We start from the raw sequence: 16060 nt of genomic DNA, 5'->3' as shown, positions 1-16060 counted from the left end.
GGGCAGGAGCAGTTAAATGGCTACTTTGCCAATGAATACTCTAAGGAAAACAATGAAATACAATATTTTTCATTATCAGTACTTTAAATGCAGTAATGAATTTAAAATGGTATTGTGAGACATCCCAGGACCAAAACTGTACTGAAGTCATTTTTGTCTAGTGTTTCATCAGGCAAATGACCTTGTTCTCAGTGCCACAGAATATGAATTAGAACAGTACAACCACCAGTGTGTCTTGTGTTTTCACTCTTATAAGAAACACCCATGCATATACTTACCTATATTAACCAATAATCATTAGCAAATCTATTTATCTAGTCAATTTAATTATTTAAGATGCTATTGAAGTAAAAGTCACTGATGATTAATGATAACACCTTAAATTTGGTGGTTTATAACCTACAAAGACCTTCTATACATTCTCAAAAAAAAGTTTGAGGATTACCAAGCCCTGTTTATAGATGATAACTATGTAATTCTTTTTCCTAAAGTGACTTCTCCAAGGTCACACATCCAAAATGGAGAAAAGCAGAGACAGAAACCCCAGTCTTTTCACTTTAAATCCAGTCTTTTTTACACATACCTACAGATTCATGAAATCATTTAGTTAACAAATATTGGTTGAGTCCTTACTATTTGCCAATCATGTTTCTAGGTGCTAGAACAGATACAAAGAAAAATGAATGAAGATCTTAGAATTCTCCATGGTTGTAGAGGGCATGGAGGTCATGGATAATATGGATCTTTGAAAACCAAAGGATAATGTTAGGCAGCATGGAAGCCTACGCTAAAGATAACTAACAGCAGAACTGACAAATGTGAATATAGCTCTCTTGCTTCCCACTTTTTGAGGGAGGTACAAAGCCAGATAAAGCAAAAAGCTGGAAAATTCTCCTGTAATAATTGAGATGACTATAAACTTCATTTTAGGTTTTGAGTTATAAATTTGAGATGATCCCTAAAAATTATGGGAAGCAGTAAACCAATTGCATGTATCAGTAGATATCCTTCACATGCGTCTACACAGTGCCTTTACAAAACACTTTTATATAGGTTAGCTCATTCGACACTGTGGAGCAGTTGGCCTCAGTATTACAATTCCTGTTTTACAGGTGAGAAAATTGAAACTTAGGAGCCGAATTTATAGTCACATCATAAGTAGTAGAGTTAGGAGAAGGCAGAAGAGTTAATTTATTATTAAATTATTAATACTAAACTCTATTTTCCATGCAGTATGCTTTAGTTATCTCATTTAAGCCTTTCAACAACCTTAGGAGGTAGCCTCTATTTTGTTATCCCCATTTTATAGATAGGAAAATAGATGTAGTGAGATTGGGTATCTTGATAATGTCACACAGGTGATAAGTGCAGGAGCAGGGATTTGAACCTAAGTGTGATCAGGTTAATTCGTTTCTATAACCCAGGTCCTTAGAGTAGCCCAGGTTATATTCCTCTACTGTACACCATACTTTTTGCTTGTACTATATAGTATCTCACCTACAATACCAGATTTAACCTATGAACCCAAAATTGTACTTTATGACTGAGCTGGGGAATTCCGATATAGTTTTCTATTAATGCTTAGCACTCTGATGAACTCCTTGACAATCCCTTCGTGCCATAAACTCCAGCAGTTCTCTAACTGAAGTTGACTTGGTGATGCTTACACCATTGCATTGTAATTTCTTGTGAACAAAAATCTATTAATTAAAAGAATAGCCAATGTTCTGAGAAAATAGTGTGATTCACTTTGCTTTCAAAATGAATAGCTGTATCACCTTTCAGATGTATACCTTACCTTTGTTCTGTGGTTCCCAATGACCTCAAAATGTCTATTTGGATATCTTTTCAGATATATATATCATTTCTTCTTTACCATTTACTCCCCATAGATTCAAAAATTTTTGAATCACTTTTCAAATACATATTTACAGCCTTATGAAGTTAGTTTACTTGTGAATACAAAACCTCTCCTGTAGATCTTAAACAATTCCTGGCAGATGTGTGGGGCAGGACAGGCAGATTTTGTATAAAAGATTATACCATCTTCTATAAAAGAGTTTACCTTGTATAAAAAGTATAAAAGAGAACCTGTAAAAATGATATATTAAGAACTGAGGTGTCTCCCTTTGTGTTTTGTTGATTTTTTGTATTGACATGCTTTGATTCCTTTCTATTCTTTTGTGTAAATTCTAGAGGTATTTTTGTTTTCTGGTTACCTTGGGACTTACATAAGATATCTTATAACAGTCTAACTTAGGTTGTTAACAACTTAAGTTCAATCACATACAAAAACTCTACATTTTAACTTCTCTCCCACTTTAAGTTACTGTTGTCACAATTTACATTCGTTCCTAATATGTATCTTTAAACATATTTTAGTTATAGCTATTTAAAATAATTTTCTCTTTTAACTTTTATATTTGAATTAAAATAGATTTACCTACACCATTACAGTAATAGTGTTCTTTATTTGCCTGAATATTTACCTTTACCAATGAGTTTAATATTTTCTTATGCTATCATGTTACTATCTAGCACCCTTTTGTTTCAACTTGAAGGACATCATTTAGCACTTTTTTTCCTGACGTATAGTTGACTTATAATATTATATTAGTTTCAGGTGTACAGTATAGTGATTTGATATTTTTATAGGTTATACTCCATATAATGTTACTATAAAATATTGGCTATTTTCCTTGTGCTGTACATTACATCCTTGTGTCTTATTTATTTCATAACTAGTAGTCTGTACCTCTTAATCCCCTTCACCTACCTTGCCCCACCCCCACTACTGTCCCCACAGGTAAGCACTACTTTGTTCTCTGTATCTGTGAGTCTGTTTTGTTATATTCATTCATCTGTTTTATTTTTTATCTTCCACATATAATTTGAAAACATACAGTATTTGTTTTTCTCTACCTGACTTATTTCACTAAGCATAATAGCCTCCAGGTCCATCCATGTTGTTGCAAATGGCAAAATTTCATTCTTTTTTATGGCTGAGTAATATTCCAGTGTGTGTGTGTGTGTGTGTGTGTGTGTGTGTGTGTGTGTGTGTGTATACCCCACATCTTTATATTGCTACATTCATCTGTTGATGGACACTTAGGTTGCTTTTATATCTTGGCTATAGCATTTCTTATAAGGCAGGTATAGTGGGGATGAACTTCCTCAGCTTTTGTTTGGGAAAGTGTTTATCTCTCCTTTATTTTTTTTTTTTTTTTTGATTTTGATATCAAAGAAAAGCATTTGCTTTATTTTTGCATTTCATAAACACTGAACTTCAAACAGGTGTATTTTTATTGGCTATTTATTTGTCCTTTGTGAATTTTTTCTTCATGTTTATTGATCTTTTTAAAGCACCAGCTCTTTCTCCTTTATTTTTGAAGGACAGTTTTACTACATATAGTATTCTTGGCAGTTTTTGTCTTTCAGCACTTTGAATAAGTCATCCTACTCGCTTCTGGTCTGCATGGTTTCTGCTGAAAAATCCACTGATAGTCTTATGGAGATTCCGTTGTATGTGGCCAGTCACTTTGCTCTTGATGCTTTCGAATTTCTCTCTTTGTTTTGACTTTTGACAATTTGATTATAAAATGTCTCATTGTGGATTTGGGGGGGATTCATCTTATTTGATGATTTTGGGACTTTTGCATCTGGATATCTGTTTCCTTCTATAGATATGGGGAGTTTTCAGTCACTATTTCTTTGAATAACCTTTCTGGTCCTTTCTCTCTCTCTTCTCCTTTTGGGACTCCCTTAATGTGTATATTGGATGTTGTGATGGTCTCCCATAAGTCCCTTAACGTTTCTTAACTTTTTTTCATTCTTTGTTCTTCTCGTTACTCTGACTGGATTATTTCCAATGACTTGTCTTCAAGTTTACTGATCCTTTCTTTGTTTGATCTAGTTTGCTGTTGAATCCCTATAGTGATTTTTTTCACTTAATTATTGCATTCCTTAGCTCCTTAATTTATATTTGGCTTTAAAAAATATTTTCTATTTCTTTGTTGCAATTCTCGCTTACAATTCTCTTGACCTCAGTGAGCATTTTTGTGACACCTAGTTTGAATTCTCTGTCAGGTAAATCATATAGCTTCCTTTTATTAGGGTTGATTTCTGTAAACTGATCTTGTTCCTTTGCTTGGAACATCTTTGATTGATTTTTCATTTTTATTGATTCTCTATGTTGATATCTTTGTGTTAGACAAAGTAAGCACGTCTCCTGGTCTTCACACTGACTTGTACAGGAGACAACTCTTACCAATCAGCCCAGCCCAAGATTCTGGGGTCCTCTATCAACCATTTCCCTCCCCAGGGAGAAGGAGGCAGCTGTGGTTTTTGTCAGGTCACTTTATGGTGAGCCAGCAGGGTGACCTATGGTGTCTTCCAGCCCAAGCTGCCATTTCCATTCTCCCCCCAGACTGCTTGACTGTGGTGGACCTGGCTGAGACTGGCAGGACAGAGGTCAGTACTCTGGGAGTGAGGTCTTGGAGAAGTTGGGTCATTGTACACAGAGCTTGACTCTTTCCCTCTCCAGGGGGAAGCAGAGAGCTCAACCCTTTTGTCCACATGCTCTGTACTGGGCAGGAGTGGGAACTATGGTGTCTGCAAGCTACAGGGATCATATACCATGACTAAGTGGGATTTATCTCTGGAATGTGAGGGTGGTTCAATATGCTAAAATCAAATAATACATCACATCTAGAGAATAAGGGATAAAATCACATGACCATATCAATAGATGCAGGAAAAGTATTTGTCAAAATTCAACAGTTTCCTGTTAAAAACTTCCAGCAAACTAGGAGTAGATGGAAAATACCTCAACATAATAAAGATCATATATGAAAAACCTACAGATAACATCATGCTCAATCGTAAAAAACTGAAAGCTTTTCCCCTAAAATCAGGAACAAGACAAGGATGCCCACCTCTCAGCACTTCTATTTAACATAGTATTGGAAGTCCTAGCCAGAGCAGTTAGGCAAAAAAAGAAATAAAAGCTATCCAAATTGGAAAGGAAGAAGTGAAATTATCCCTGTTTGCAAGATGGTATGATCTTATATATAGAAAACCCCAAAGACACCATTTTAAAAAAAACTATTAGAACTAACAAATGGGGACTTCCCTGGTGGTTCAGTGGTAAAGAACCCACCTTCCAATGCAGGGGACATGGGTTCGATCCCTGGTTGGGGAACTAGGATCCCACATGCCATGGAGCAACTAAACCCACGCGCCACAACTACTGAGCTTGTGTGCCTCGACAAGAGAGCCCGTGTGCTGCAAACTACAGAGGCCACACACTCTGGAGCCCACGTGCCACAACTACAGAGCCCATGTGCCCTGGAGACCGTGCACAACAACTAGAGAACCTGCATACCACAACTAGAGAGAAGCCTGTACACTGCAACGAAAGATCCCACGTGCCACAACTAAGATGCGACACAGCCATAAAAGTAAAGAAAATAAATAAAATTTTTAAAAAATGACCATGGGTTCCTTTAAAAACAAAAGTAACAAATGAATTAAATAAAGTTACATGATACAAAATCGACATACAAAAATCATTTGCATTTCTATACATTAGCAACAAACTATCTGAAAAGGAAATTAGGAAAATAATCATTTTTTATAATAGTACCAAAAAGAATAAAATACTTAGGAATAAACTTAACCAAGGAGGTAAAAGATTCATATACTGAGAACAACAAAATATTGATGAAAGAAATTAAACAAGACCCAAACAAATGAAAAGACAACTTGTGTTCATGAATTGCAAGACTTAATATTGTTAAAATGTCCATACTCCCCAAAGAAATCTACGAATTCAATGCAAGCCCTATCAAAATTCCAAAGGTATTTTTTAGAGAAATAGAAAAAACAATTTTATAATTCATATAGAACCACAAAAGACCATGAACAGCCAAGCCTATCCTAGAAAGAAGAAGAAAGCTAGAGGCATCACACTTCCTGACTTCAAAATATAGTATGAAGCTACAGTAATAAAAACAGTATGGTACTGTCATAAAGACAGACATATAGACCAATGGAACAGAATAGAGAGTGCAGAAATAAACCCATGCTTATTTGGTCAACAAATCTTTGAGAAAGATGCCAAGAATACACAACGGAGAAAGGATTGTCTTTTCAACAAATCGTGTTGGGAAGACTAGATATTCACATGTAACAGAATGAAATTGGATGCTTATCTTACACCATACACAAAAGCCAACTCAAAATGGATTAAATCTTAAATATTTTTAATAAAATAAGCTACAAGGATATATTGTACAACATGGGGAATATAGCCAATATAATAACTATAAATGGAGTATAACCTTTAAAAGTTGTGAATCACTATGTTGCACACCTGTAACATATAATACTGTACAACTATACACTTCAATAAAAAAATAAAATTTAAAAAACCTTAAATATAAGACCTGAAAATGTAAAACTCCTGGAAGAAAATATAGGAGAAAAGCTTCATGACATTGGTTTTGGCAATGATTTCATGGATATGACACAAAAAGCACAGTCAAGAAAAGCAAAAGTAAACAAGTCATACTACATTGAATTAAAAAGCTCCTGTACAACAGAATAAAGGCAATCTGTGGAATGGGAGAAAACATTTGTAAAGCATATATCTGATAAAGGGTTAATCTCCAAAATATAAGGAATTCATACAACTGAATAAGCTAATAACCTCATTTAAAAATGGGCTAAGAGGGCTTCCCTGGTGGCGCAGTGGTTGAGAGTCCACCTGCTGATGCAGGGGACACGGGTTTGTGCCCCGGTCTAGGAAGATCCCACGTGCCGCAGAGCAGCTAGGCCCGTGAGCCATGGCTGCTGAGCCTGTGCGTCCGGAGCCTGTGCTCTGCAACGGGAGAGGCCACAACAGTGAGAGGCCTGTGAACTGCAAAAAAAAAAAAAAAGACAACGAATGTTGGTGAGGATGTGGAGAAATTGGAACCCTTGCACACTGTTGGTAGAAATGAATAATTGTGTAGCTGCTATGGAAAAAAATATGGATGTTCCTCAAAAAAATTCAAAATAGAACTGTATGGTCCAGCTATCCCACTCCTGGGTATATATCCAAAAGAATTGAGATCAGTATCTCAGAAAGATATTAGCACTCCCATGTTCATTGCAGCATAATTCACAGTAGCCAAGATATGGAAACAACCTAAGTGTCTGTCAATGGATGAATGGATAAAGAAAATGTGGCATATACATTCAATGGAATGCTATTTAGCCTTAGAAAAGAAGAAAAATCTGTAATATGTGACAATATGGATGCAATTTGAGGATATTATGCTAAGTGAAATAAGCCAGACATAGAAAGACAACTACTACATGATTCCACTTGTATGAAGTATCTTAAATAGTCAAATTCATAAAATCAAAGACTGGTTACTTTGGGCTGGGGGAGGGGAAATGGAAAGATATTAATCAATAGGCATAAAATTTCATTTAAGTAAGATGAATAAGCATTAGAGATCTGCTGTACAACATTGTACCTATAGTCAACAGTAATGTACTCTACACTTAAAATTTGTTTAGAGGATAGATTTCGCATTAAGTGTTCTTACCACAATAAAAGTTTTTATAAAGAACTGAGGTGTTATGGCTCCTGGCTTTTGGCTTCTGGTCAGTCTCCCTCACTTCTTCCTGCCTGAAGATTTTAAGTAATTAACAAAAGCCGTATTTCAAAACCAAAAAGAAAGAGAGTGCAATTCTGCTGAACCCTGCTACAGGCTTAATAGTGCAAAGAGTAAGACAAGGAATGAGTTAAAGAAACCAGTTGGAGGTGGCGGTGTGGGGAATTGGGAGAAGACCAATATAAAGGAAGGAAAGTGTGAATACTGTAGTGTGTCACCCTCACCCCCTTGTGAAGGACTTAGGCATTCATCCCTGCAGCTACCTGCCAAGCTCACAACTTATTCCCTCTACAGGAACTGTCCTATGCTGAGGAATTTGCCTCCACACAGTACTACACCCCTTTCTCCTCTCCAGGGGAAGCCTGCATCCACTGACAGCTCCATGTGAGGATACAAAGACTCAGACCCCTTGCTTCAATTTGAAACATCTCTGAAAGGCCATCCCAACCTCAGAGCTTCTCATGAAGTTGTCTGAGTCCTCTGTTGCAACTTTTTTCTCTACAATTCTGCTTCCTTTATTCCTAAGTGTGGTTCTCAAAATCACTCCATATTAAACTTCTTGTACACAGATCTCTACTTCAGAGTCTGTTTCCAAAGGCACACAACTTATGATGGAAAGAAATATAATTCCAAACAATCCCACTATCATACTACCTGTGTAAACCTGATGCTTCAAACTGTCAAAACAATCAAAAGGAAAGAAGCAATGCTGTAGCTGTTTAGACTCCTACTTTACAAATTGCAGTATCAAACCTAGTTATCAGTGAGTTGGAATGACAAGATTAATTAAATGTGTTCTGCTTTGATTTGTTAAAAGGAAGTTAGAAGACTATGATCTCATACGTACCTGCTTGCAAAAGTCTTGACACAATCCTCAGTTATTGCTGAGATGAAATACTCTGGCACCCTGTTTCATATTGCATTTGGCTTCTGTTACAATATTTCTGTTGACTTTAGAGGTTCTCTGAAATTAGAGCACCCCACAAGAAAGAAGTCAATGTCTACTGCTTGAAAGAGCATGAGCTTAGCCTATCTTAGATGTGCTCAGAACACTTACATTAACCTACAGTTGGGAAAAATCATGTAACGCAAAGCCTATTTTATAATAAAGTGTTGAATATTTCATGTAATTGATTGAATACTGTTAATAAAAGTGAAAAACAGAATGGTTGTGTGGGTACAGAATGGTTGTAAGTGCATTGGTTGTTTACCCTCATGGGATGTGGCTGACTGGGAGCTGCAGCTTGCTGCAGCTTCCCAGCATCATGAGAAAGTATTGTACTGAATATCACAAGCCCAGGAAAATATCAAAATTCAAAATTTGAAGTACAGTTCCTATTGAATGTGTATCACTTTCACACTATTGTAAAGTGGAAAAATCATAATTCAGGGACTGTCTTTACTACTGTTATTCCAAGGTGACTGTGGCACACACAAAGCTGTGCTCGCCTGAGAAGCAAAACCAGAAACTTAACAGTGTTGAAGATGGAGGAGGAAGCAGACTTCACTAAAAAAATTCAACCAGTCTCTAAACAAATAAAGAAGCAAATAACAAGTTGGAGAGGGATAGCAGTACCTAGAGTTGCTATAATATATTATCCAAAATGTTCAGTTTCCAACAATAAATTACAAGGCATGCAAAGAAACAAGAAAATATGACCTATACACTTGGGAAAAAACAGGCAACAAAAACTACCTGTGAGAGTGACCAGATTAATATTGAAGTCGAAAGTACAATAAGTAACATTTTTAAAAATCTTTATGGGGACTCAACACTACACTCAAACTGGCCTAAAAAATAACCAATAAACTTGAAGAGATATTGATAGAGATTGTGCATGCTGAACAACAGAGGGGGAAAAACTTGAAGAAAACATGAACAGAGCCTCAGAGAAGTGTGGGATACCATTAAGTACACCAACATACTCATAAATGAAATGCAAGAAAGAGAGGAGAGGAAGAGAAAGGAGAAGAAAAAATTGAAGATAGAATGACTGAAATTCACATTTACTGAAAAAAGCCCCAGAATTGTTTACACATCCTGAAAACTCAGCAACCTCTAAGAAGGTTAAATGCAAGGAGACCCACAAACAGACACATCATAGTAAATATACTGAACATCAATGACAAGGATGCAATCTTGAAATCAGGAAGAGAAAAACCACATGTCACGTAGAAGGGTACCCCCGTAATATTAACAGCAGACTTCTCAGTAGAAGCAATGAAGGCCAGAAGGCAGTAGGATAACATATTCAAAGTGCTCCCCAAGAGGAGGGAGTGTCCAAGATGGCAGAGTAGGAAGACACTTAGCTCACCTCCTCCCATGGGCACAGCAAAGTTATAACTACTTACAGAACAACTATTGATGAGAAAAACTGGAAGGCTAGAAGAAAATATCTTCTACAAGATATAAAGAAGAAACTACAACTAGACAGGTAGGAGGGGTGGAGACATGATATAATCAGGACCCATACCCCCATGTGGGTGACCCATAAACAGGAGGATAATTACGACTGCAGAGGTTCTCCCTAAGAAGCAAGTGGTCTGAGCCCCATATCAGGCTCCCCAGCCTGGGGGTCCTGTAACAGGAAGATGAGCCCCCAGAATGTTTGGCTTTGAAGGTGAGTGGGGCTTACTTTCAGGAGAGCCAGATGGCTGTGGGATATTCTTAAAGGGGGCACACAAAATTTCACCCACTCTGGGGCCCAGGGCAGAAGCAGTAATTTGAAAGGGTCCTGGGTCAGAACACCTGCTGATCTTGGAAAGCCTCCTGGAGAAGCAGGAAGCAACTGTAGCTCACCCTGGGGACATATACACCAGTGGCAGCCATTTGGGGGAGCTCATTCTGCTACATGGACACTGGTGCTGGCAAGTGCCATTTTGGAATACTCCCCCTAGCTTATCAGCACCAAGACCCAGCCCTGCCTACCAGCCTGTCATCGCCAGTACTAGGATGCCTCAGACCAAGCAACTACAGGCCTGCTGCCTTAAGAACCCCTGAACCCATAGTTGATCTGGAACCTGGTGCCACACACCAGTGTGCCAGCACTAGCTCCAGGACTACTAGGGACCTGCAGCCAGGGACACTGGGACCTGGATCCATCCACCAGTGGGTAGGCACAAGCCCTAGGACCACCTGACCTCTGACCCTGCCCACCAGCAGGCTGAAACACCAACTCCAGGACCCACAGGACCCTGAAGACAGAGACCCTGGGGAGCCAGCTCTACCCACCAGTGAGCTGGCATTAGCCCTGGGACACCCCTGAGCCTTGGCCCCACCCACCAGTGGGCCCACACCAGCTCCAAGAACCTCGGGCCCTACAGCAAGAGACCCCAGGACCTGGCTCAGCCCATTAATGGGCCAACTCTAGCCCCAGGATCTGGCCTTACACACCAAGGGGTGGGCACCAGCCCTACGAGCCCCAGGACCCAGCATACCCACCAGAAGGCTGGCACCAGCTCTGAGACACCTTAGGCCTCTCAGCCAGCCAACCTTGAGTCTGGCCCCACCCACCAGCTGTTCAACACCATTTTCAGGGCACCCTGGACCCCACAGCCATATGTGTCAAGAAATGGCCCTGCCTACCAGAGGGACAACAACAGCTCCAGAACCCCCAAGGCCCTGCAACCAGTAACCTAGGAACCCAGCTTTGCCCACCAGTGGGCCAGCACTTGCCCTAGGACCCCCCAGGGCCCCACAACAAGCACCCTATGACCTGGCCCCATCTACCAGGGCCAGCAGCCTCCACACAAGGCAGGGCCTGGCAACAAACCTGAGTGGTTACCAGCCACACCTACCAGACCACCCACAGTAGTCAGCCCACCACAACACAAAGACTCATGCAGCCCAAATAAGGGGCACCCCTAGAACATGTAGCTCTGGTAACCAGAAGGGAGTGCACTGCTGGGACACATAGGATGTCTCCTACAAAAGGCCTGTTCTCCAAGATTGGGAAACATAACCAACCTACCAGATACATAGAAATAAAAACAGCAAATTAGGCAAAATGAGGCAACAGAGGAATATGTTCAAAATGAAGGAACAAAATAAAACCTCAACAGAACTAAGCAAAGTGGAGATAGGCAACCTGCTCAATAGAGTTCAAGGTAATGATCATAAAGTTGTTCAAAGAACTCAGGAGAAGATTGGATTAATGGAGTGAGAGGTTAGAAGTTTTTAAAAAAGAGTTAGAAAATATAAAGAAGAACTAAACAGATGAAGAATACAATAAATGAAATGAAAATATACTAGAAAGAATCAACAATAGAGTCAGTGATACAGAGGAAGGGATCAGAAAGCTGGAAGACAGAGTAGTGGAAATCACTGAAGTTGAACAGAAAAAAGAGAAAATAATAAAAAAAGGAATGAGGACAGTTTAAGATACCTCTGGCACAACAAAGCATACTAACATTCACATTACAGAGGTCCCAGAAGGAGAAGACAGATAGAAAGGGGCAGAGAACACATTTGAAGACATAATAGCTAAAAAAATTCCCTAACAAGGGAAAGGAAACAATCACCCAAGTCCAGGAAGCTCAGAGAGTCCCAGGCAGGATAAACCCAAGGAGGAATACACCAAGACACACTGTAATCAAAATGACCCAAATTAAAGATAAAGAGAATATTAAAAGCAGCAAGGGAAAAAGCAACAAGTTGCATACAAGGGAACTCCCATAAGGCTATCAACAGAAAGGACTTTTCAGCAGAAATTCTACAGGCCAGAAGGAAGTGGCACAATATATTTAAAGGGATGAAAGGGGAAAATCTACAACCAAGAATACTCTGCTTGACAAGGCTTTCATTCAGATTTGATGGAGAGATCAAAATTTTATAGACAAGCAAAAGCTAAAAGAGTTCAGCACCACCAAACCAGCTTTACAACAAAGGTCAACAGGACTTCTCTAAACGAAAAAGAAAAGGCCACAACTAGAAACATGAAAATGATGAAAGGAAAAATCTCACTGGTAAAGGCAAATATATAGTAAAGGTAGTAAATCAGCAGTGTATAAAGCTAGTAGAAAGGTTAAAAGACAACAGTAGTAAAATCATCTGTATCCTCAATGAGTAATTAAGTGATACACAAAACAAAATGATGTAAAATATGATGTCAAAAACAGTAATTGTCAGTGGGAGGAGTGAAAATGCAAGGTTGTTAATATGTGTTTGAACTTAAGAGATCAGCAACTTAAAATAATTATATATATATAATATATATATATATGGCTACATACAGTGTGGGGAATATAGTCAATAACTGTAATATCTTTGTAATGGTGACATAGCATAATAGACTTATCATGGTGATCAGTTTGAAATGTATAGAGATATCGAATCACTATGTTGTGTAACAGGAACTAACATAGTGTTGTAGGTCAATTACACTTCAAAAATAAACCAAAATCATTGAAAAAGTGATCATATTTGTGGTTACTAGAGGGGATTGGGGGGAGGGGGAATTGGATAAAGGTGGCCAAAAGGTACAAACTTCCAGTTATAAGATTCCAGTACTAGGGATTTTATGTGCAACATGATAAATATAATTAACACTACTCTATTTTATATATGAAAGTTATTAAGAGAGTAGATCCTAAGAGTTCTCATAATAGGATTTTTTTTTCTATTTTCTTATTTTGTATCTGCATGAGATGATGGATATTCACTAAACTTATTGTGATAATAATTTCATGAAGCATGTAAGTCAAATCATTTTGCTGTACACCTTAAACTTATACAGTGCTGTAGGTCAATTATATCTCAATAAAACTGAAAGAAAAATTAAAATAAACAAAAGAGAATTCTTTAAAAACAAAGTGCTCAAAGAAATAAAACTGTTTAAACAATAATCCTATATCCAGCAAGACTATTGTTCAAAAATGAAGAGGAAATAAAGACTTACCCAGAAAAAGAAAAGTTGAGAGAATTCATTGCTAGAAGACACACCATGCAAGAAATGCTAAAGGAAGTTCTTATAGCTGAAAGCAAGCGATCCCCAGATGGTAATTCGCATCCACAAGTACAAACAAAAAGCACCAGTAAGGTAATTATGCAATTATAACATGTATTATTAATGCATTTTCTCCTTTCTTTTCTTAATGAACTTAATAAGCAATTGTATAAAATAATATGCACATTCCCACCAACAGAGCACAAGGGTTCCAATTTCTTCACATCCTCACCAACATTTGCTATCTTTTGTCTTTTTGATAATAGCTGTCCTAACTAGTATATGGTGATATCTCATTGTGGTTTTGGTTTGCATTTCTCTGGTGATTAGTGATGTTGAGCACCTTTTTATATACCTGTTGGCCATTTGTATATTTCTTTGAAGAAATGTCTGTTCAAATCCTTTGCCTATTTTTTTTTTTTTTTTTTTTTTTGCGGTACGCAGGCCTCTCACCGCTGTGGCCTCTCCCGCCACGGAGCACAGGCTCCGGACGCACAGGTCCAGCGGCCACAGCCCACGGGCCCAGCCGCTCCGCGGCACATGGGATCCTCCTGGACTGGGGCACGAACCTGCGCCCCCCGCATTGGCAGGCGGACTCCCAACCACTGCACCACCAGGGAAGCCCCCTTTGCCTATTTTTAAATCAGGTTTGTTTGTTTGTTTTGCTATTGAGTTGCAGGATCCAGGAATCTCACTCTTGGGTACATATCCAAAAGAATTGAAATCAGGATCTCAAAGAGGTATCTGCACTCCCATAGTTATTGCAGCACTATTCAAAATAACCAAGATTTGGAAACAACCCAAATGTCCATTAACAGACAAATGGATAAAGAAAATGTGATATGTACATACAATGGAATATTATTCATCCTCTAAAAAGAAGGAAATCCTACCATTTGTTGCAACATGGATGGGCGAGGAAAACATTTTGCTAAGTGAAATAAGTCATTCACAGAAGCACAAATACTGCATGACTCAACTTACATGAGGTATTTTAAACAGTCAAACTAATAGAAGTGGAGATTAGAATGGTGATTTCCAGGGGATGAGAGGAGAAGGAAATGGGGAGCTGTTCAATAGGTATAAATTTACAGTTATACAAGATGAAAAAGATCTAACTGGGGGTCCTCGGGCGAGTGCAGGTGCACTGGTGTGCAGGGCCGGGTCCTGGGCCCTCTGGTGGATGCTGAGTCTCAGGGTGGGCTGTGGGCTCAGGGGGTCTTAAGGCAACAGGCCTGCTGGTGAGTCGGGCTGTGTCTCTGCCTGGCTAGTTGCTTGGTTTAATACATCTCATTACTGGTGCTGAAATTCTGATGGGCGGGGCCAGGTCCCAGCGCTAATAAGCTAGAGGGAGGATTCCAAAATGGCATTTGCCAGTACCAGCGTCCTCTTGGTGGAATGAGCTCCCCAAAATGGCTGCCTCCAGTGTCTATGTCCTCAGCATGAGCTCCAGTTTCTTCTTGCCTCTTTGGGAAGCTCTCCAAGATTAGCAGGTGGGTCTGACCCAGGCTCCTTTCAAATTACTGCTTATACCCTGGGTCCTGGAACATGTGAGATTTTCTGTGCACCCTTTAGGAGTGGAATCTCTAGTTCCCACAGCCCTCTGGCTCCCCCAAAATAAGCCCTGCTGGCCTTCAAAGCAAAACATCTGGGGACTCATCTTCCCAGTGCAGGACCCCCGGGCTGGGGAGCCCGATGTGGGTCTGGGGCCACTTGCTCCTTGGAGAGAACCTCTGCAATTGTAATTATTTTCTTGTTTGTGGGTTACCCACCTGGGGGTATGGGTCATGACTATACCACCCCTCCTAACCATCTAATTGTGGTTCCTTCTTTATATCTTTATTTGTAGCAGGACTTTTCTGCTAGTGGTCTTTCTCATCAGTAGTTTCTCTGTATGGATAAACAACAAGGTCCTACTGTATAGCAGAGGGAATAATATTCAATACCCCGTCATAAACCATAACGGAAAAGAATATGGAAAAGAATATACATATATATGTATAACTGAATCACTTTGCTATACACCACAAAATAACACAACATTGTAAATCAACTATACTTCAATAAAAAATAAATTAAAAAAATCAGTTGCTCTGTAAATAGTTGTAATTTTGGTGTGCCCATGCGAGGAGGTGAATTCAAGGTCTTCCTAGTCCACATTCTTGGACACTCTCTGAGAATTTTTATCATTATGTATGCCCCTTTTCCCTGATACTTTTCCTTGCTCTGAGGTCTGCACTGTCTGAAGTTAATATAGCTACTCCCACTTTCTTTTGATTAGTGTTAGCATGGTATATTTTTCTCCAGCCATTTACTTTTAAGCTATGTGTGTCTTTATACTTAAACTGGGTTTCCTCTGAACAGTATATAGTTGGGTCCTGTTTTTTGTTCCACTCTGACAATTTCTATCTTTTTTACTCTTACATCTTTATTGGACTATAATTGCTTTAC

This window comes from Stenella coeruleoalba, assembly GCF_951394435.1.
Source record: "Stenella coeruleoalba genome assembly, chromosome: X".
Classification (NCBI taxonomy): Eukaryota; Metazoa; Chordata; class Mammalia; order Artiodactyla; family Delphinidae; genus Stenella; species Stenella coeruleoalba.
This window is presented reverse-complemented; position numbering follows the sequence as displayed.